Raw genomic sequence first — 23,254 nt, forward strand, 5'->3', positions numbered from 1 at the left:
TAGGGCTCTGTCTCAGGTCCTCCTCTGATGCTGGGCGGGAGAGATACAGGCCTATTATCTCCATGAAAGCTCCTACGGAAACATGGCTGCCATAGATTCTTAGTGATTAGCAAAAGAAAAGATGTAAAAAGCAAAAATATTCCTGTCTCTTTTCTTCAGAAAGCCTACAGATTCTACAATAGGCAAGGACAAGAGCTGGAGGAGGAAAATTGGCAATTTTTTTTTTTTTGCTTTGCATAATTTTTCTGACAAAACAAAAAGATTTCAACATCATTTGTGTGACAAACTGTACCCATATCTTTGGAATTTTTGCAAATTTAGCATCAATCATGTACATTTTCCAGTCATTTTCATTGAAATTTCATTCTGTTTAGCTTGCTGGCAAAGTGGAGAGCAATTTTTGTTTGCTAACGCTGCCTTTTCCCTTGCTACAGAAAAATGGCAATGTTAAAAAGTGGGGGCTCTGCCATTCTCCTGCAGGGAAGCCCCCTGTGTGTTCATTTGTGTGTACAGTCTATCATGCCTATTTAAGCATATTCTTATTGTATTTATAGGCTTGAATCATTTATTATTGCTTGCAAATATTTTTGCCAAGGACTCTAAATTGTTGCACGTGTGTGAGCTAAGTTGCTTCAACTGTGTCTGACTCTTTGCGACCCCATGAACTGTAGCCCACCAGACTCCTCTGTCTATGGGATTTTCCAGGCAAAGGTACTGGAGTGGGTTACCTTGCCCTCCTCCAAGGGATCTTCCCAACCCAGGGATCAAACCCATGTCTCTTAAATCTTCTGCATAGACAGGTGAGTTCTTTACCATTAGCTCCACCTGGGAAGCCCTGAATCGGTGCAGATAGCAATTAAAACTTTATTATTTAAATAGTCTGGGGAACAGGAAAGAAGAAATCCCCAGATCAGCATAATCAATTAAGTTCTAAAACACTCCATGCACCTTTTTATTTTATTTATGATCCGCATATTGTTCTAATGCTTTGCAAGTAGCACAGCCACTCTTTCTAGTTCTACTTAAATGAGATTCATACCAATTTTCAAAAACAATCCCTCAAACACAGTGTTTAGTTACCATTAAGGCTGCATCTACCTATCACAGAATGAAGGTTTGGAAAGGAATTATCGGTGCAGGTAGGGTGTTAGTTTTTTAATATGAGAATCACTTCTACCCTGAAAGTCTCTCCATCAAAACTTACCTTTAGAAAAGTGGCTTTTGCTGTTTTTAGGAACTATTTCTAGACCAGAGTCACATAGAGCCTGTTCCCCACTGATTTCGCTTTAACAGTCTGTGCTGTAGACAAAATTTTGCAGCTAGATAAAAAAAAAGATTTTTAATATAAATGTAATGGTTCGGAAATGTTTATTTTGTGTAGGCAGAACATCAGTTAGTACATAACATCCCTTGGGAAGATTTCCAAAAGACTACAGTGAATAAAATGGGGGAAGCTGGAAATGTATAAAAAACCCCAAATTATTCAAAGAATGATGACAATTATTTTGTCAAGTCCTGATGAATAACTAGTCAAAAAACACACACACTTAGTAAAGATTTGGAGTACAAGAAATGAGTCAAGCACTGGGCTAGGCACTCTGCCTACATTATCTCAGTTAATCCCCATGTAATGTCACTGAAAAAGAGATGATTATTATTCTGTTTTTACAGTTGAGAAAGTAGATAACATGTTCAGTTCAGTTCAGTTCAGTTGCTCAGTCGTGTCCAACTCTTTGTAACCCCATGAATTGCAGCACGCCAGGCCTCCCTGTCCATCACCAACTCCCGGAGTTCACTCAAGCTCATGTCCATCGAGTTGGTGATGCCATCCAGACATCTCATCCTCTGTCATCCCCTTATCCTCCTGCCCCCAGTCCCTCTCAGCATCAGAGTCTTTTCCAATGAGTCAACTCTTCCCATGAGGTGGCCAAAGTACTGGAGTTTCAGCTTCAGCATCATTCCTTCCAAAGAACACCCAGGGCTGATCTCCTTTAGAATGAACTGGTTGGATCTGTTACATCATCATAAAACTGATCAGCTAGGTTGGATATAAAATAAACTCAGAAAAGTAAAGAGGTTAGAGGAGAGATCAGTTACTTTGATGAGAACTGAAGTCTGCAGGAAAGGAAGCCTTGACGACAGCTTCAGAAACTCCTCACCTTCTCTCACAAGGTCACTGTTCCTCTCCCCTGTCCCCAGTGTCTAGGATCTCTGTTTTCAGAAGATGCCAACTCCAATTCCCATAAATCATCAGGCTGCGTTTCTACTTTCTAGGACTGCAGATTTAAACTTGGAAGGATTTGAATCCATTTAGTATTGCAGCAAAATGAAAGACCTTTTGTAATCTAGGAAATGAAAGCTTTTTCTCTGCAGACTGAAGGGTGAGATTTGAAACCAGCCCTGAAATCTTCAATGGGACTTTGGTTCCCCTCTGCTGGTCTCCAGGAAAGGCTATACTTTTAAGGGGATGAGACAGAGACACAGTAGAAGGTGTCCTGAACATTGGTCTATGTGATCCGTCCCACCCTTGGGCTATTCATCAGTTAGGAAAGGTTACACCCATATCCAGATGAGAAAAATAAAGTAGAAAGAGGATAAATAACTTACCAAAGATCTGGCAGCAAGTAGAAGAAACCTGGATGCGAGTTTGGCTCTGTATCTTACCAGTGTCTGTGAATTTCCCTTTATATATTTACATAATTAAATGCTCATGTCCGACTCTCTGCAACTCCATGGACTGTAGCCCACCAGGCTCCTCTGTCCATGGGATTTCCCAGTCAAGAATACTGAAGTGTGTTGCCATTTCCTCCTCCAGGGGAATCTTCCAGACAGAGGGAGTGAACCTGCATCTCCTATATCTCCTGCATTGCAGGCAGATTCTTTACCCATCAGAGAAAGCTATAGGAACTTCCCATTAAGCTCTATCAACTCTCAGTAACACTGAGGATGGTCCAGGTATCTTACAACAAACCAAACCTCCTGCTTCTTATTGACTTGGAGAGTAAATGTAGAGAAGATGGAGTCTGAAGACATTTATAGGCCCTTTTCAAATGACAGTAGAAAAAGAAAAATATTTTGTTTTAACTTAACTTTGCTTAAGTTCTGCTGTCATATAACATCAGTTCTGATGATCGATATCAAAGAGGCCATGGAAATCAGTAGGAAGTGTGCATCTTTGCATACCAAGATGATGCGCTCAGCTGTTGTCAGCTGGACACACACTGGAGTTTGAAGGCAAGCACGCCTGCCAGGTTGCATATTTCAGCAAACCATCAATTTCTATTTATGGATGCAGGACAGACAATGTTATTGCCTTCTTTACATCCAGTCTTCTTTTTCCTCTCGAACAGAAACCTGCATTTGTTTAGAATGTTTATGTGCCTTGCCCTATCTCTGTAGTTGATATAGATTGTAAGTAGTCAAAGCCAGTCATGACAGTCATTTTCCTTGCTTTCCTGGTCTCAGGCATAAGAGTGGCCAGTTCTGGCCAACGGATTCTAAAAAGAAGTCTGTTAAGATTATTTATGCAGAGGATTTCCCCTTTTTGTATAGAACAGACATGGTTGACACAAGTTTTCACCTCTTTTCCTCCTTTGAATACAGATGTAATGCCTGGAGCTGTGCAGCCATCTTGTGACTGTAAGGAAAAACCCATGTCTGACTTGACATCCTGGAGCTGGCCAACTCACATCAGAAACAGCTTGACTTTGCTTTTTTATGAGGAGAAAGCCAACATTTACTTTGTTAAGATAGTATAGTTTAGTACTTCATTCAGTCAGTTCAGTTCAGTTGCTCAGTTGTGTCTGACTCTTGCGACCCCATGAATTGTGGCACACCAGGCCTCCCTGTCCGTGACCAACTCCCGGTGTTCACTCAGACTCATGTCCATCTTCTCCAACACCACAGTTCAAAAGCATCAATACTTCATTACCTAAAGCTAAATATATCCCTAACAGTTAAAGGAAAGATTATAACTACATAATTATAACTACAATCTTAGATATTACTGTTTAAATTAGCTAGTGATTAAAAATATCACATTAAGATATTTGTGGTAATATAAATGATCTGCTCAACCTTCCTCAACAACAATCTAAACTGGTTTAATATGGGTCACATAATAATACAAATATGGTACATAAATGCAAAAAAATATGCCAAATGGAGTGAAAGTTACATACAAGTCTTGCAGAATTTATTTTAAATTTATTCCATTTTATTTTTGAAATAAAATGTGCTCTGAGTTGACACTGTCCCTTCTCTCGTTTCATATATCTATGAAAAAGTATTTCACACTAATTATCTGTGAATAGAAAAAGCATAGCAAAATCAAGCCTTCATCCAGTATTGTCTTGATCCTAGCCTAAATTTAAATGCAGCCTAAATGACACCTGACAGAAGCATGTAAAGGGCATAGAGTCCTTGCTTATGAGAGATATTAGTCAAACAAATGTCATTTGTCTAATTCAGTAGCTATACATCAGAAGATTTATCTTAAACCTTAGGAAAAAAGAAGATTAAATGAAAATAGATACATTTAGCATAAAAAGGCAAAACTCTAGAGATCAGGGTTGCTAAATTATTTCAAAAATCTTTTTCTAAGATTGACAGATCATTTTAAGTCTCCGTTTTTTCTTGCACTGACATTTTTAGAAATATTGTCTCTGTTTTCTCTTTCACTTTTTAAGGTATCATTATAATAGGTTGGTAGTTCCAGTTTTTCCTATGAATTGTTTGATATTTCTGAGGATACAGAATCATTTTGATAATCCTGAGAATCACTTCATAGCTTTCAAGGGAAAATTGTCCTCAACTTGTTTTTGTTTTTCACTTAGAGAAACAAGTTTGTGGCTACAAAAGACTGCTTTCCACAATCGTTATTGCTTAGGGAATAATTTGTCTCTTTTAGTAATTTTATTTTTGTTTGTTTGTATCTCTTTCCCTTTACATATCTAGATAAAGAAAACAAATGATGTTTTAAGACTCAAGAAAATTGAATTTTACAGAATCCAAAAGCCCATCCAGGTGGCTAGATCAAGTGCCTGAATATCTTCCTACCATTTGCATTCAGAGCATCAGTGAAATCATCCTCTTCTCTAAAGAACAGATTTCACCTGGGATGAATTTTTTCTCTCAGATTGTGAATAATTTTTTTCTAAAACCACATTTTCAATTTGCCAGTTCCTGGCTCATGCTGTCCTTTACTGTTCTTTTTTTTTTTTTTTTTGCCTTTATATATCCCCAGCTTTTTTCTTTTTAATGTATTTTGTATTGGAGTGTGTCTGATTAACAACGTTGTAATAGTTTCAGGTGAACAGCAAGGAGACACCACAATAGGTATACATGTATCCATTGTCCTCCAAACACCCCTCCCAGCCAGGCTGCCACATAACATTGAGAAGAGTCTATCTATACAACAGGTCCTTATTCATTATCCATTTTAAATATAGCAGTGTGTACACGACCATTCCAAACTCCCTGTCCCCTCACCCTGGCAACCATAAGTTTGTTTTCTAAGTCTGTGAGTCTCTTTCTGTTTTGTAAGTAAGTTCATTTCTGTCCCCCCCCCCGCCTTTTTTTAAGATTCCATATATAAGGGACGTCATCCAATATTTCTCCTTATCTGTCTGACTACTTTATTCAGGATGACATTCTTAGGTCCAACCATGTTGCTGCAAATGACATTAGCTTGTTCTTTTTAATGTCTGAGTAATATTCCATTGGATATATGTATCACATCCTCTGTGGATGGACATTTAGGTTACTTTGTTGTTCTTTATTCAAACAGGAGAGATAAGCAGATATTTCCCTCAATTTCTTCTTAGAATTTTTTTTTTTCAGGAATCAGGCTGGAGTTTATACATTAAGGAACAGAAAAAAATTTCCCAAGTTACCCATTTGGATATAGCAGCATGTGAATGGGTTTAAGCAAACCTCAAGCCCTCAGGGAGGTCACGTCAGGAAAGCTCCCTCACTTGGCTAAGTAAATGATCCCTCAGTTCACACATTAAAACGACACTGAAAAGCACTCTTTTTCTATGTTTGGTAACTTCAGATGAGTAAAACAGAGTTTTCCTTATAAAATATATTTGATACTTTCCACAGAGTCTTTGGGTCCCCAAGGTGAAGACCTCACAGGTGGTTCACAGAGAGTGAGATTAAGCCTTTGGTAAGTGGGGGGTCATTTAAAACCTAGATATGATGGACAAAGAGAGGCCGGGTCTGAGAAAGAGAGACATTCCAATTCTTTTCATTTAACTCCTTATTAATCTATGTGCTAAGTCGCTTCAGTTATGTCTGACTCTTTGCAACCCTGTGAACTATAACCAGACAGGCTCCTCTGTCCATGGGACTCTCCAGGCAAGAATAACAGAGTGGGTTGCCATTTCCACAAAGGGCTTTAATTCTCACTTGGGCATATCCTGCCTGTGGCATAAAAAAAGAGTTTGCAGGAATCCTCAGAAAGATGACTCGGTGTGTGCAAGCATATATGTGCACATATGTGTCTAGGAGCATGTATGTTTATGCACTGTGGGGTATGTTTATGCACTGCTAGCATTATCTACTTGCCCCCAGACTAAAATATTCATCTAGAAGGGCTGGAGAGTAAAAGCATGGTTTAATAATACAGAAACCATTTCTATATTAGATCTTCCCTGATTCACTCCTGACAGTTAAATTTGAAAATTATTAGATAGGTAAATAGACTAGAGGTCTTTTTCATGTATTTAAGAATGTCCTAATTATGCAAAGAACTGTTTGAAACAAAAAATAAAAGAGTCTTGAATATGGTGCTGCACCAAAAGTGTTTGACAACTCATTTTAACTATCTTTCAGATAAAGAATAAATTCAGTCACTTGTGCTTACAGAAGAGCATATGGCATGTTTCATTGGCAGACAGAGTAACCCTTCCCATCCCAGCCACATTTCAGCTATAAGAATTATTTCAGCCTCTCTTCTCTAAGGCTCCCTGTAGTCTTCACTTCCCAGGTGATGGGGCGGGGTAGAGATGACTGTGATCTTACTGAGGGAAAGACTTAATACAATGTGGGCTCTTCTTAGGGTACAGCTGCTCTGTGGGCTCCAGCGAAAGACTGCCTGCCTGGGTGCAGACAGCCGTGGGTCACACGTTGTCACGTTGCAGCAGGGTGACTGGGCCAGCAGGGCCAGGCAGTCAGGAGAAAGACAGTGGCAGGAGGGGCTCAGCATCTCCGTGGGTCTTGTGTCTCAGGCATGGAGGTTAGGGCTGCAATAAACTTGGAGCTGGGGCTGGAATCATCCAAGTACCATCTCTACTGTTTATGACTTCCCACAAATGAAAATGATAGGGTCAAAAGTTGACCCTGGTTTTGACTTCGGAAGCCACGTCCCACTTCCTAGTTGAGTTCCGGACACGCAGGTAGCTCAGACCACTGCTGAGGTTCATCCTCAGGGAGCACAGGAATTCTAGTCAGGAAGCATGTAACTGAGGGCTGTGTTGAGAACAGACTGAGCCCTCCAGGCAATTCATGAAAACCTTCCTTCCCTTTGAGTGAGCTGTTTCAAGGGCTCAGCCTGTGTTTCTCCACGCAGCCCCAGTTATATGCTACTTGGTGCTGGTCCAGATGGGTCCTCAGCATCAGGGGCTCGATTGGTTTTTCTACCCCTCTAGGCAGAAGGGAGGTCAGCTGTTCTGAGTTCTTTGTCTTCCTTTAGGAACACAGAGCCACATGCCAGATTCAGGAAGTGACTCATCTTAGGAGGCTTCTTCAAGGTTATTTAATTCCATGTATTCATCCAGCAAGTGGTCTCAGACTTCCTACCGTGGGTCAGGCTGTGCTTGCTGTGAGATGGGTGTTAGAGACGATACCTGGGTTATTACGCACAGACTTGCCCTCATGGAGCTCACTATCCAGCCAGAGTGAGCCCAGAGACACAGGGAAGCAAGACCATTTCAAGCCACATGGGGATGCGGGAAGGAAAGAAGTGCTTGAAGGGCATGCCAAGGAGGGCATCTCAGGCCCCCCAGCAGCTCTGTGTAAACATGATGCTGGTTCCTTGCAGCATCTCAGGTTTGGCGTCAGCAGTGTTGAGAGCCGGCCGGAGCTGGGCAGCAGCCCGAGCATCTGCTGCATCGCAGGAATAACCGGGGATTTTTAAAGCTGTTCCTGTAGGGAGATCACAGTTCTTGACTTCTGATTTCCATGTAGGTTTGCCGTAGCGTTTGACGCAGCAGGTCGTGCATCCACAGGCAGTTGGGAAGCTAGATGTCCCACTCCCTTCCCAGCATGCCGGCAGCAACGCATCTCCAGTTTCTGTTAACAAAAAAAAAGAAAAGGAAGAAATCAAGATGATGCCGTAGAGAATGCAATGTTCCACCATTTGAATGAGATTTGAAACATTCTCCAGGCCTGACTACAGAATAGTGTGACTCCCTGCAAACACGAATTCACTGCGACTTGTGAGAGGAACAGGGAATCATGAAATTCCAATGTTGTCTTTGAACCTAATGACATTTTATGAACATTTGTCAGAGTCTTTAGTTTTACTTATGCTGCTTGGCATTGAATTCAGGAGAAAGTTCTTAGACTGCAGGTTGCTGTGATGGTTTTATCAGCTAATACTCTGTGTGTGTGTGTGTGTGTGTGTCTGTGTGTGTGTGCCCACATCCATGTGTGTTTTTAATATATGTGATAGCAATAATGAAAAAAGAAGAATGGAATGTTAATACACATGGGCTCCCAGGAGAGCAAGGAAGCACTGCAAATATACATAGTGGCATCAAAGCAACATTTCTTTTGAACTAAATGATGCAAATTAGGTTTACCTCTCTCCATCTTCTTTTTCATTGAAATATATTTTCAAAAGAAATGCAATATGGGTTGTCCTCATTTCCTTCTTGAAAATGAAGCCTCACTAAACAAAACCAAGTTTTTGAGGCTGTCAACACTTTGTATCAATGATGAGATTTTTTTTGAAGCAGGTTAGACTAGACTAGAGAAGATCCTCGCTCTTGTGACATGACAACTCAAGTTCCTGAATGCTTGCACTGTCCCTTTCTTTGCCGAGGAAGCAAATTCCTATTGACTCTCATGCAGTCAGTTTTTATCTTCACATCAACTGTGAACCATTCCCCCCAACCCCACATGCCCTCACTTTCTCCTTGTTGTGTTGTTTCCTGCAGGTTTGGCTTATTTTCCCTCCTCTTCTCTTGTCTTTGTAGACGTATTCTCGACAAGTTTATTTTCCATTTGGAATCTATTTTACCCCCTCTCCAGGAGTATTGATCCTCTGTCGTCTGGACCACCTGCTTCCCGGTGTCCCCTCTTCACTGTCACACCGGCTATGATTGCATGGGGGTCACTTTTGATTATTTCAATGCTGGCTGCAGACTTCCCAGCTGAGGCCATAGAGCCTTCTCGTTTATCATCCAGAAAGCCCAGAGGGCTGCCTGGCCTTGTGCTTTGACCAGATAATTCACTCAGAGCCTTGGATCGGAAAACAAAAAGCAGCTGAATTTTCTTATAAACAGAGACAGTACTTTTGGGGTGAGGGTAAGGGGATGGAGAATGGATTAACAAATAAACATGGCTTTTGCACACTACCAAGGGAGAGAAGAAGCCTATATATTTTCAGGTCTTGATGTACAGCGATTCCTGCAGTCGGGCCCACAGTGAGGACTTTGATGAATGGCTCTCAGCTCCCCCCACTCCCCACCCAGACTTGTGCTGCTTCAAGCAGCTGGACTGCTGTTACTCTTCTGTGAGGTCAAAAGGCCGGACAACCACAATTGTCATTAAAAGTGTAAGGTTATTTCAGGAAGGTGTAAAGTACGCTGAATCCTATCAAATTCACATTTTAGGCAGATTTAATCCGGAGGATGTTGCCTCCGATGAAAGGGAACTTGGTAAAAATCATCTTGCTACTCAGAAGAATCATTTTAGATAAAACAAATCAGGAGCAAAGATACTTCATAGGTTTAACTGGTCACTTTGAAGTCTTGAGAACAGTTACACAAATATACCTTCCCAAGTAAAAAGGGGGTGCAACATTCTCTCATTTTTTGCGTCCACTTGCTTTCTTGCAAGTAGCCAGGCTTTGATGCCAAGAGGTTCCTGACAGAATAAGGGAAGGTGAGTTAGAGATGTGACCCTGGCGACTCCTGCCTGGGCTTCTTGGACTCCCAAGTGAATGCACCTGTGTATCACAAAATGCCCCTCCCACTTTTGCACAATATCTCACCATGTAATACAAGTAGCAGCATCTCAGTCTTTACGGAGGTAGCCCAAGCCTCCCTCCACGCTCTAATTCTCTGTCCTCCATGAGAGATGTGGAGGACAGAGAAGTGTGTGCTTGCCTTTCATTTGCCTTTTTTGCACTCTCAGCAGAACCCTCAAATGGTGTTGAAGCACCAAGCCTTAAACGCTTGAAGTTTCTCAGGCCAGGGAAGTGCCTCATATGAGAGATGAAAGAGCTGGTGGGAGGAAGGATAGGAAAGCAGAAAATACCTTTTCTTCATATATTCTAGAAGGATCATCATGTTCTGACTTGAAGCTGAACACACCTATTTCTTGTTTTATAGCTACATATTCTGGGGAGAATGAGGCAGCTTAAGTAGCTGTGCATTACCAACTTTGTTTCAACCTTCCTGAAAGTGGGAATGTAAGAATTACAGACTTTAATTCATTTTTTTAATAAGGATGTTTGGGGACAATGGAAGTAAAATAAAACTCTCCTGAAAAAACTGAATAGCAATAGAATTTTTGAGTAGGAAGAGATCTGAAGCTGGGCCTTTAAAAGTCTTACTCATGTTTGCATTTAAAATAAAAGCCTTTAAAAACCACAGGCTTTATTCCAGTTTGTGGAAAGTGTTGATCCAAACCGGTATCTTTCTGATAATTCTCAGACATGAAAAATCGTTTTAAAGCTCAAGTTAAATGGTTTGTATATAATACACTGTCCCTTGAATAACTCTGCTTGAATTAATTTCAACCAAGAGCATTGCCTGTTATAAACAGAAATGATGTTTTCAATACCAAAGTTCTCTCGGAAATATAGGTCTTTTGATAAAGCAAGAAATGACATGTCATTTCCCCTTTTAAAGGCTTACACAAATCTCCCTTTGTAATTCTGTGGATTTTCCCTTTGTCTAACATGCTTGTGGAAGGTTGGGCAGTCACTGCAGCTTTGGAGCTTAATGAATGCAGTCAAGTATCTAATAGGTGTTTTTTCTCTGTTCTGGTTGTAAACTAAGTCTCCGCCATGGTCCGTGTCCTTGTATTTAAACCATTGAGTTAGTAGTTATGGGACCAAAATCTGTGTCATTGGGAAGGGGCAAAAGACAACACACCATAAAACTTGAAACTGAAGATGTAAAGTCTTAGTGTAGCATCTTTGAAATGTTTTAACAGAAAAGTAGTGTGGACCTATTTGATGTTTTTAGAAAGATAAGGTTAATTTCAGGTTAGATATTTCAGTGAAGGGAACATGTTCAGGGAGTCTGGGAGATGGATAAGGAAGACCTTGAAGGAGAACCCAATTAGTGTGGTAGCCTTGGAAATGTTGGAGATGAGGGAATGGCTACCTTGCAAGAATAAAAGATAGATTAGGAGGACTTGAAAACGGACTGATTGTGGAAAGTGAAAAACAGAGAGGATTCAAGGAAAGGTCCAGGTTCTTGCATGTGAAACTAGTGGTCACTTACTCAACTGGAAAATCCAACAGGAGATGATACTCTGAGTTAGAGATCTGAGGAGTTCAAAATACCGATGGGACAACCAGAATTATTAAGAGGACCAGGTTGGAGATGAAAATGAAAGTTAATACTTGTGAGTCAACACAAGGAGATGAAAAGGGATTATAGGGATGAAAAAGGATGAGACTGTACACGGAGGGACCACCTTCAAGTAAGAGAAGAGAAGAAGGGTAAAATGAGCAGAACATCAACACTGAGAGGGAAACAGATTCCAAAAGGTGAGAATGTTTGGCGAAGGAGGAAGTGTCTAATAGTAAATACTAAGACGAAGATAAGAACTGGAATAATCTATTTGATTTTGTTGTAGGGAAAAATAGGTCAGTGGACTAGAAATAGAAATCATCTTGCCATGGGTGGAGGATGAGGAAGTATAGATAAATTTTTCTGTAATTTTGACAAATCTATTTGAAAGCAATGAGTTGTTCATGCAGATTTTCCCACCTTGCCACATAGGAAAATTTCATTTAGAAATAGAGGCTGTAACAAATTTAATTTTTAACTTTGGCTTGACTTAGTACTTTAGCAGGTAGACTGGGTTGAAGAAATAGAAGTGGTTACAAGGATGGCCAAGCCAGGTGAAACTGCTGCTATCCTGTGACTGTGAGTATTTGCCTTTGTCTCTGTATGTGTTTTGGTTTGCAGCCATTTATAGCTTGGATTCCATGAAGCAGTGGCAAAGGGGAGTGTGTCAGAGCAGCAGGCCAAAATTAAATTACAGCAACCTCACACTTTGCATTAAAACCTTCACTTGGAGATAGAGACTGGTAATCACGTCCAGATTTTCCTTAAAGACAATGGTCCCCCATGCAACTGGCCACACTCAGTTAATTCATGCTGTCAGCTGCCTTTATTGGCTGTGGGGAATGCAGTATTGATTCTTGAACTCAGCAGCAGCACAAAGAGCCACTAGTGCATGGTCAAAATGCTGCAATAAAGGGCTGGCAGCTTGAGAAAAGCAGCCATTCCATTGCACAAACAAGGTCAATTAGAGGACAGTGCAGTGTAATATAAATAGCATTAGCATCCCTCTTTAACTCTGATGATATCACGCTGGCAGGATGACAGTAAGGAAAATAAGGTTTAATGCTGAATAAATATAAAGGCATTTAGTGTAATTTAATTTCAAGCGCTCTATCATTTTAAAAAGTGCTAAGAGTAGCAAAATATTTAGTTTCATCATGGGGCAGAATTTATGTCTAGAAAAATGATTTTTTGATACAACTTTGCATGAACAAGCCAATTAGTCATGTACAGGAAAAATGATCTTATTAATTTTATTGAGAAGTAAACAATTTCTTGATCACAGATTCAATGTACTGTGCCTACCTGTCATTTATTATCCTTTTTCGTATTAGAATTTAAAAATCTCTGGAGTGTTGTGAAGAAGGAACAAAGGATATCTTATTTTTCTTTTAAAAGAGAAGGTTGAGTTTTTTCCTTTTTTTCCTTTTTTAGTCTCTGGAAATTACTAGGACCTTTTGTTTAAATACTTGCATTCATTACTTTTATTTATGGGAGAATTTTCCCTACCTTCTTTGTCAGTTCAAAATTAATTACAAATGTAAAACGCATCATGCTGTTAACACATACTCTATGCGGGAAACAAATTATACTCTCAAAATAGATAATGGACAGCTTGGAGAGGTAATTGATAAACCTACATTGCCTGCAATAACTGAATAGATTGTAGAAAATATATATAATTATTAGGAATGGAAAGAATGTGTGTGATTCCTCCTTAGTAATGAGTGTGCCCAAGGTTGACTAGGAACAACTCATTAAAGTATGTAAAAAGAGTTTAAAGAAAGCTTGAATCATGGTGCCTTTGAAATGTCCATTAAACCCTGAGAATATATATAGTCTCTCAGGCTGATGATGTCCAGTGATCTGGTCAAAACCATTTTCCAAAAGAAGAGTGTTCTAGGGAACCTAATGTTACCATTAGGTAATGAACCACAACCAGTTGTGTTCATTATGAATTGGACATGAATCTCCAGTTGCTTTAAAAACTCCTTAATATAGCCCATGCCGCCTCCTCCACCAATTGAAAGATAATATTTATTCCTTCTTCATGGAGATTTGGGCTTCCCTGGTGGCTTAGTGGTAAAGAACCTGCCAGCAATGCAGGAGACTCGGGTTCCACCCCTGAGTTGGGAAGATTCCCTGGAGAAGGAAATCACAACCCACTCCAGTATTTTTGCCTGGGAAGTCTCAAGGACAGAGGAGCCTGGCTGGCCACAGTCCATGGGGTCACAAAAGAGTCAGACACGACTTAGCAACTAAACAACAACAACAAAATAGAGATGCTCTAAGACCAAAAATACCAATTTCTACATAGATGTTAGAATGTCAGTATCACCCAGTCTTCAAGACAATTGACCAGTAGAATTTTAAGGTCTGAGAAAGACATCAAGAGATGATTGAATCCCAATTCCTCCTGTTATCTGGGGAAATGAGGGACCAGACAAATGAAGCCATGTACCTGAGGTCATATAAATAACCAATGGCAAAGCTGGACATTTCCTAATTTTCTAATTCTTGTGTCCACTTTTTTCCCCATTACAATACAAAATTTTAAAAGAAACATATCAATTGTACTAACCAAGTTAATAATGTTCCAGGGGGAAAATTTGAAAAACCTGGAAAGTCAAAACCCTCCATTTTTCTCTCCCTCAAAAACCAATTATATGTGTTTTTTTTTCCAGACTCCTTCTGTTGTATATATGTATGTTTTAACCATAAATATGTGTCTATTTCTATCTCTCATTCTATCTGTGTCTGTATATAGCAACTTGCTTTTTTTTCTTTTAACAATATACCATAGACATCTTTCTTGCCACAGTTGTAAGTCTAGAGCACATTCTAATGAATGTTTAATATTCCATGTTATAGCTTCAGGCTCAATTATTTAATCTTCTTTTCTACATTTGTTTTTTTCCAATTTGTAATTAATGTGTGGTGAATATCCTTCTACACATTTTTAATGCTTGCTGCAGTATTTCTATAGGATACATTCTTAGAAATGAATTACTAGTTAAACAAATTTTTAAATAAACTTTTAATTTTGGAATTATTTTTTATTTATAGAAAAGCTGCAAGATAATAAGCCCCTCACCCACTTTGCTTTAAAATTGCCATCTTATATTAGCATGGTCATATAATAAAACATATTTAATTGTCAAAAATAAAAAAGCAATGTTGATACATTACAGTTCACCAAATTCCAGATTTCAGTAAAATGTTTCCATTAATGTATTGTGTTGTTCCAGAGTCTTCTCCAGGATACCAACTGCATTTAGTCATCAGGTTTCCTGTGTCTTCCCATCTATGACTATTTCTCACTTGTTTCCCATCACCTTGATAGTTTTAAAGAGAAGTGGTTAGGTCTTTTCATACTGTTCATCTCTCAGTGTCCTATCTTTTCGCCTTTTCATACTGTTCATGGGGTTCTCAAGGCAAGAATATTGGAGTGGTTTGCCATTCCCTTCTCCAGTTGACCATGTTTTGTCAGAACTCTACACCATGACCCATCCATCTTGGGTGGCCCTGATATGAAGAACTGACTCATTTGAAAAGACCCTAATGCTGGGAAAGATTGAAGGTACGAGGAGCAGGGGTTGACAGAGGATGAGATGGTTGAATGGCATCACCAACTCATTGGACATGAGTTTGAGTAAACTCTGGGAGTTGGTGATGGATAGGGAGGCCTCGAGTGCTGCAGTCCATGGTGTCGCAAAGAGTTGGACATGACTGAGTGACTGAACTGAACTGAGCTGGCCAGGTCTTGTGTGGAATAGATTGATTGATGTTTGCACTTTAATAGTCATTGCTATAGATGCATACCTGCTCAGTTGCTCAGTCATGTCCCACTCTTTGCGACCCCATGGATTGGAGCCTGCAAGGCTCATCTGTCCATGGGACTATCCAGGCAAGAATACTGGAGCAGACTACAATTTCTTCCTCCAGGGAATCTTCCTGACCCAGGGATTGAACCCACATCACCTGTGTCTCCTGCATTGTCAGGCAGATTCTTTACCATTGAGCCACCTGGGAAGCCCCTGACCCCCAAAATGTGTTAATAATCTATATACTCCAAATACTAGTACATATTAATGGCTGTTTTTTCTAATAACATTAATATTAGAAGATATTTATCTCATTAACCTTTGCCTACTTGGATGGTGATAGATAGAATTGCTCTGTAGATTTAATTCACATTTACATTGAAAATATTTTTTAAAGATTTATTATTCATTTGTTTTTCATGTCTTATGAATTATTCACTCATGTTTTTGCCAGTTTTTCAAATATTTGAGTCTTAGTCAACAAATATGTCATCTTTAAAAAAATTTTCTCTTTATTATATTTTTCTATAAGTAAGTTGTAAATCATTTTCTTTATACTGTCTAAATATTTTATGTTTAAAAATAATACATTTTAACCCCTGGATTACAAAACGTTTATGAATTTATTCTTGTCTATTTTGACTTTGTATTGTATATATCAGTCTCTGACACATCTGGGATTTATTTTGGTATGAGAGGTGGTATAAGGATCCAGTTTAGCTGTCCTTTAGCTTTCCTAAAGAGTTAGCCAGTTGTCCCACATGACATTTACTCTTATATCTTTTATTGGTTTGGTGAAATGGAACTCAAGAGAAAAGTAGTCATAATTTTTGCTTTCAAAATACAATAGAGCTTCAACCTAGGATGTGGGAGGTGGGAAGGAGGTTCAAAAGGGAAAGGATCTATGTATGAAAGTGAAAGTGTTAGTTGCTCAGTCGTGCCCAACTCTTTGCTACCTCGTGGGTTGCAGCCTGCCAGGCTCCTCTATAAATGGAATTCTCTAGGCAAGAATACTGGACTGGGTTACCATTTCCTTCTCCAGGGGATCTTCCCAACCCAGGGATCTATCCCAGGTCTTCTGCACTGCAGGCAGATCCTTTATTGTCTGAGCCACCAGGATATCCCTGATATATGTAATCTTGTAGCAGATTTACACTGGTTGTACAGCAGAAACCAACACAACATTGTAAAGCAACTATCCTCCAATAAATTTTTAGAAATTAAAAAGACTTCCCAAACACAATAGCGTTTCATCTGAAAAAAAGGATGATTTATTTCATTGTGTTCCTATCTGCTACCTTTAAAGTCCTTTATTGTGTTGACTTTGCTTAAACTCTTACCATCATCTAATACTTGCTCACTGTTTCTCCTTGAAACTCTTCTTTGGACTTTCTAATGCCACCCTTCTCCCTTTGATCTACCTCATGTTCCACTTGCTATCTCTGTCTTTGAACTTTGGTGTCTACTGCAGTGTGGGTTTTGTTCCACTTATCTTCTGGCCTTGAGTGTTTTTCATTTGTGTATATATAGTTGTTTACTGACTGTTGTGTCAGAAACTATTCTAAGTATATCACATATACTTCTTTATGTAATCCTCAAAACAATCCCAATATGCAGGTACTGCCAGTATCATCACCGTTCAATAGATGAGAAAATTGCATAGAAGAAGAGAGGCACTCATCCAAGTTAATCTAAGTTTAAACAGTGGAGATGGAATCTGAACCAAGCCACTCTGGCTGAAAAGCTCATGCTCTCCATCAACATGCTGTATATCCCTTGAAATTAGACAGCAGTGTATTGCTTCAAAGAATTCTTATATCCTTGTCATTGGTGTTGGTATTAATATTTGCTCAAGTAAAGAACCCAGGACTTATACCTTCCATGGATAATGAATAAGTCAATATCATGATTTCTCCTTCATGTATGTTTTCAACCTATCTTTGAACCTACAGCCCTATCCTAAATTTGGCCATTAATAGCTTTTGTTTGGACCACTGCCATAACCTCCTAACAGCAGCACTAAATCTGATTAAATGGAGTATCAGAGTTATCTGTCTAAAAGGTAGATTTAACCATGACATCCCTCTGAAGTCTTTAGGGTACTTCCCTGATAGCTCAGCTGGTAAAGAATCCACCTGCAATATGGAAGACCTGGGTTTGATCCCTGGGTTGGGAAGATCCCCTGGAGAAAGGAAAGACTACTGACTCCAGTGTTCTGGCCTGGAGTATCCCACGGACTGTATAGTCCATGGGGTTGCAAAGAGTTGGACACAACTGATCAACTTTCACTTTCCCTCTGATAATCTTCTCAGAAGCACCTTGTCCATTTTAGTCTGAATTCTAAGCTCCTTTACATAATACGAAATCAAGGTTCTCCACATACTGACACTTACTTCCTCTGACCACAGTTGATTTACACTCTCTGCCCCCTTCCTCCTTGAACACTCTGTTCTGCTGCAGACTGTTTGGCTTGTGTCACTCCCTAAGACTCTCTTCGTATATCACCTCTTATGAGTCCTCCTCTCTCTCATATATCACCTCTCTCATATATCACCTCTTATGAGTCCATCCTCTCTCTCCCAGGATAGCTGGATCTAGTGCCCCCTCTCTATCACAGCATGTCATTTCACAAGGTACTAAGTCACCTGATGTTTGCCTCTGAGCTTCTTGAAGGCAAACCCTATCCTGTCTTGTTTCTCTTACTCTCCCAGCACCTGAGGGTACCTGACGCAGAAGGCCCTTGATAAATGTTTGTGAATTTGAATTCTAGAGTCAATTTTAAAATATTCTAAGTACTATTCCTGCCATGTAGTCACATCAGAGGGAATTTTCTGAGCTCTTGAACTACTTTAAACAGACACTTAGTCACTGAAGGAATAATTGTACACAAGTCAACTATGGAAATCATTGCTTTCAAACAGCAAGTAAAGGAACACTTCCTGGATGGATAGATGCTATGTTATTACAGTGTTTGGTACATGTAATTAACAAGCTGCTCTGGGAGACGTTCTCTGACTTGCTATTAAATCTCTGCTCTGAATCTCCGTCTCTACTCAAATGTAATCCCAACTGATCCATATCCCACATCCAGAACTTTAAGAGCAGCATAGAGACCACTGTCCCTAATAATCCACTGGTGGGTCTTTCTGACACTGGCTTTTGATGCCATCAGGAATTTGGGGGCCATTAAGGAAGAATGTCAATGGCACCCCACTCCAGTACTCTTGCCTGGGAAATCCCGTGGGCGGAGGAGCCTGGTAGGCTGCAGTCCTTGGGGTCGTGAAGAGTCGGACATGACTGAGTAACTTCCCCTTCTCTTTTCCCTTTCATGCACTGGAGAAGGAAATGGCAACCCACCCCAGTGTTCTTGCCTGGAGAATCCCAGGGATGGGGGAGCCTGGTGGGCTGCCATCCATGGGGTCGCACAGAGTCGGACACGACTGAAGTGACTTAGCAGCAGGAAGAATGTGGAATTCCCTGGTGGCTCAGTGGTAAAGAATCCATCTGCCAATGCAGGAGACACAAGAGACAGTGAGTTCAATCCCTGGGTTGAGAAGATCCCCTGGAGTAGGAAATGGCAACCCATTCCAGTATTCTTGCCTGGAAAATTCCATGGACAGAGGAACCTGGTGTGCTAAAGTCCATGGGGTCGCAAAGAGTTGGATGCTACTGAGCACCATGACAAGGAAGAATGTGCAAAAAGGAGAAGTTGGGGTGATGGAGAATAGATATTTATAGAAAAATGAAACCCACTTATCCCACACTTCCTGTATGTCAGGTTCTGTATTATCTCAGTTTAAAATTTAAAAGAACGTGTTCAAGTGATCATCACCACCCTTATTTATGAGGATTCTAACCCCAAGTGTTATATATTCCAGAGAGAGCTATACATTAGGGCAGCTGGTTTGTCCCAAAGTTCAGAGTAATCAGATTAATGGTGGAAAATTAATATCATGTATTATATTTTGTGTTGAGGCAAACTCGGTTATACTATAAACTTAAATACCCATTTCATGGCATATGCGGGAGGACTTTCTTCATTGAAAGTCTGTTCCTTTCTGTATCTCCTGGACTTTTAAAGACCTCAAGTTGTGCATTTTCATCATTTGTGCTGGAGATTATTTTCCCCTGCAAGTTTCCCCTCCGGGATTTGCATGGAAGCTATTAAAGTGCCTGACTGCCCCAAATGATGTCCCTCCTTCCTTGGGTTAGGCCCCAAGAGATGCAGCAATGATAAATGGTTAACTCCAAAATCATCTTCATAATTTATAGACATGACTTTGTCTTGAAATTTTGCCTCTAGATAAGCAGGAGCAGCAGAAAAAGGAACTCAAACAATTCCTCTACCTTTGCTAGAGTCAGTCCTGAACAGTTAGCCCCAGCTTCTCTTCTGGGATGTACTGTGTTCTTTGAAGCTCATGGCCCTAGAAAGGACTCCACTCCTTTTAACCCAAATGTCTCTGGAGACTCAGAGACCTCAGGTTGTTGACATCCCTTCCATAAGCCTTTTAAGCTCAAATCTCTCAAGAGCCCAGACATCGCAAGGTCCCCTCCAGGCTACTTTAAAATTTCTTCACATCTACAAATATTTTATTTTGGAGGAAGTTCAAGTGGAGAAAGAGAATTTTCTATGAGGTATCTCATCCTCTGTCACCCCATTCTCCTGCCTTCATTTTCCCAGTGTCAGGGTCTTTTCCAATGAGTTGGCTCTTCGCATCGGGTGGCCACAGCACTGCAGCTTCAGCTTTAGCGTCAGTCCTACCAATGAATATTTGGGGTTGATTTCCTTTAAGATGGACTGGTTTGACCTCCTTGCAGTCCAAGGGACTCTCAAGAGTCTTCTCCAATACCACTTTTTGAAAGCATCAATTTTTTGGCCCTCAGCCTTCTTTATGGTTCAACTCTCACATCCATACATGACTACTGGAAAAACCATAGCTTTGGCTATATGGACCTTTGTCAGCAAAATTATGTTTCTGCTTTTTAAATACAGTTTTTAGGTTTGTCATAGCTCTTCTTCCAAGGAGCAAGTGTTTTTGTTTTTGTTTTTAATTTTGTGGCTGCAATCACTGTCTGCAGTGATTTTGGAGTTCAAGTATATAAAATCTGCCACTGTTTCCACTTTTGTTGACTTTAGATTATGAGTATTAGGATGTGTTACTCAATCTTCTTCTCCTCTAAGTGATTATCTACACATGGATTTCATGAAGACTTGTTTTAGCAAACTTTGTGGGGAGCTCATATTTTCAGATTTCCTTGCTTATTCTAGTGGTGAAAATTTTATTTTGCTACCTTTTATTGTGTTTTGTTTGTGTGCTATACAGTATTAAAGTTACACTTTAAAATAGTTTTCCCCTAAAAGTGTGTATGTTTATAAATCCATTTTATATTCATTTGATCTTAGTTTTCTACTTTCTTTTTGTTCCTGTTGGTTATTTTAAATGTTGTTGTTAGCTCCATATTTCATAGTCCTTCTACCTTCAAGCCCTTAAATAAAAGTATGTTTTATTAACCTATAAAAGTTGTTTTCGCTATGCCCACTTTTCTTAATTATGTCTGTGGAGACAGACACATGTTTATATCTTAAAAAACAAAACCTTGATTTTCTCAGGGCCAATCAAGCCTAACAAAATGAGAATTCATGGTGGTTTTTTCTAAAGAAGTTTTTGTAATTTGGAATTTTCTTGAAAATAGAAATGAAGTGCCATGTTTTTACCATCATTTTCTTTCTTCTCAATGTATTTTGCTTAAATATCAGCAGCAACTTGTCTGTGAAAATATAATTATCACCAGCTCGATCATATGGTCGCTGTCAAAATTTTCTGTGTCCACTAAATAGATTTTTCTATCTTTCTTAAGTTAAATATGACCTCATTTAATTTCCTTAGCTGGAAATACTGACAAGAATAAAAAAGGAAGGAAGGGAAGAAGGAAGCAAGAAAGGAGAAGAACTGACTTAGTTTCTGCTATCAAATGACCAAGAGAAAAACTGTATTTTCACGTACAAAAATAACAAAACTCTCCTGTACATCCTTAAACTAAGATAGGCACTGGTTCTTTGGATTATTTTATATAATTAGACAATATGTGTGCTCAGTGGTTCAGTTGTATCTGACTCTCTGCGACCCTGTGGACTGTAACCCACCAGGCTCCTCTGTCTGGAATTCTCCAGGTGAGTACTGGAGTGGGTTGCCATTTCCTACCCTGGGGATTAGACAATACCAATAAGTTAAATAGAAGCAGCTTAGTTTTAGTTTCATTGCTTTTCATTATAGAAATCCTGCCTGAGATGAAATCTGGAATACAGAAAACTAAACATATTATTCAACATGGATCGAGAATGTATCATATATCAGTCATTGTCGAGCCCTAGGAATACAAAGGAGAGAGCTTCCTTGCCCTTGAGGAATTCACATTTTCTGGGGAAAATAGAAATAAAAAATATTTTTTTAAAAATGTGATTTCTATAACTGAAACTTCCCAAAAGTTGTGTCAGAAACAAATGACTGCTGTATTTTGGTGTAGGCTTGTACTGTGATAATGAGTGGAATTTTCCAGGTGAGGAGGAAAAGTGTATTTCACATAGAAACAGAAACGTGCTTAGGGAATAAATGTGACAGTTATATAAAGTCATATAAATGGTATAAACTCTAGTTATTTGTGCCTGCGTTCTTCATTTGAAATAATGCTTTTGGCATTCATCTATATTATTACATGTATCATTAATTCACTTTTCATTGCCAGGGACTATTTTATTAATGTTGTATGGATATACCACAATTGTATGTTCATTCACTAGCTGATGGACATTTGGCAAGGCTTTTTGTGAATGTATGTTTTCAGTTTTTGTCTTTCAATTTCTAGCAATGGAGTTTCAGGGTTGAATGCTAAGTGTAGGTTTAACTGTAAAAAATTGCCAAACATGTTTCTAAAGTGGCTGTAGCATTTTCCATTCCCACTAGCAATGTCAAAAAGCATGATTGTTAGATTATATAAAAATGTGTTTAGTTTTGTAAGACACTGCCAAGCTGTCTTCCAAAGTGGCTATAACATTTTGCTCTTGCAGTGGGAATAAATGAGAATTCCTGTCATTCCGCATTCTCACCAGCATTTGGAGCTCTCAGTGTTCCAGATTTTGGCCATTCTAATAGGTGCAATAGTAATATCCCATTAGTGGTGCTAGTGGTAAAGAATCTGCCTGCTAATGGTGAGATGCAGGAAATTCAGTTTCTATCACTCGGTCAGGAAGATCTCCTGGAGGAGGAAATGGCAACCCACTCCAGTATTCTTGCCTGGAGAATCCCATGGACCCATGCAGTTGCAGAGTCAGACATGACTGAGCACACACTAGCTAGCTTGTTTTAATTTGCATTTCCTGATGGCATATGATGTGAAGGATCTTTTCATATACTTATTTGCTATCTATATCTTCTTTGATGAAATGTCTGTTGAGGTCTTTGTTCCATTTTAAAAATTGGATTCTTTGGGGTTTGCTGTTAAATTTTAAGAGTTCTTTGTACGTTTTGGCTAGCAGTCCTTTATCAAATATGTCTTTACCAAATAACTTCTCCCAGTGTGTGGTCTGTCTTCTCATTCTCCTAACACTGTCTTTTGCAGAGCAGAAGTTTTAAATTTAAATGAAGTGTAGCTTATCTGACATTTCTTTCATGGTTC

The 23,254-nt window shown here is 39.5% G+C and overlaps 1 long non-coding RNA gene across 1 annotated transcript in view; it reads left to right on the top strand.

Moving 5' to 3' along the window:
• Positions 1 to 21,625, top strand: part of LOC120878618 — a 66,559-nt gene extending 44,934 nt beyond the window's left edge. Inside the window, exons 3-4 of the long non-coding RNA XR_005724590.1 lie at positions 12,251 to 12,335; positions 21,469 to 21,625. This is a non-coding gene — a long non-coding RNA (uncharacterized LOC120878618). The remainder of the gene's footprint in view (positions 1 to 12,250; positions 12,336 to 21,468) is intronic.
• The last annotated feature ends 1,629 nt before the right edge of the window (positions 21,626 to 23,254 follow it).

The sequence above is a fragment of the Oryx dammah genome, unplaced genomic scaffold, assembly GCF_014754425.2.
Source record: "Oryx dammah isolate SB20612 unplaced genomic scaffold, SCBI_Odam_1.1 HiC_scaffold_19, whole genome shotgun sequence".
NCBI lineage: Eukaryota > Metazoa > Chordata > Mammalia > Artiodactyla > Bovidae > Oryx > Oryx dammah.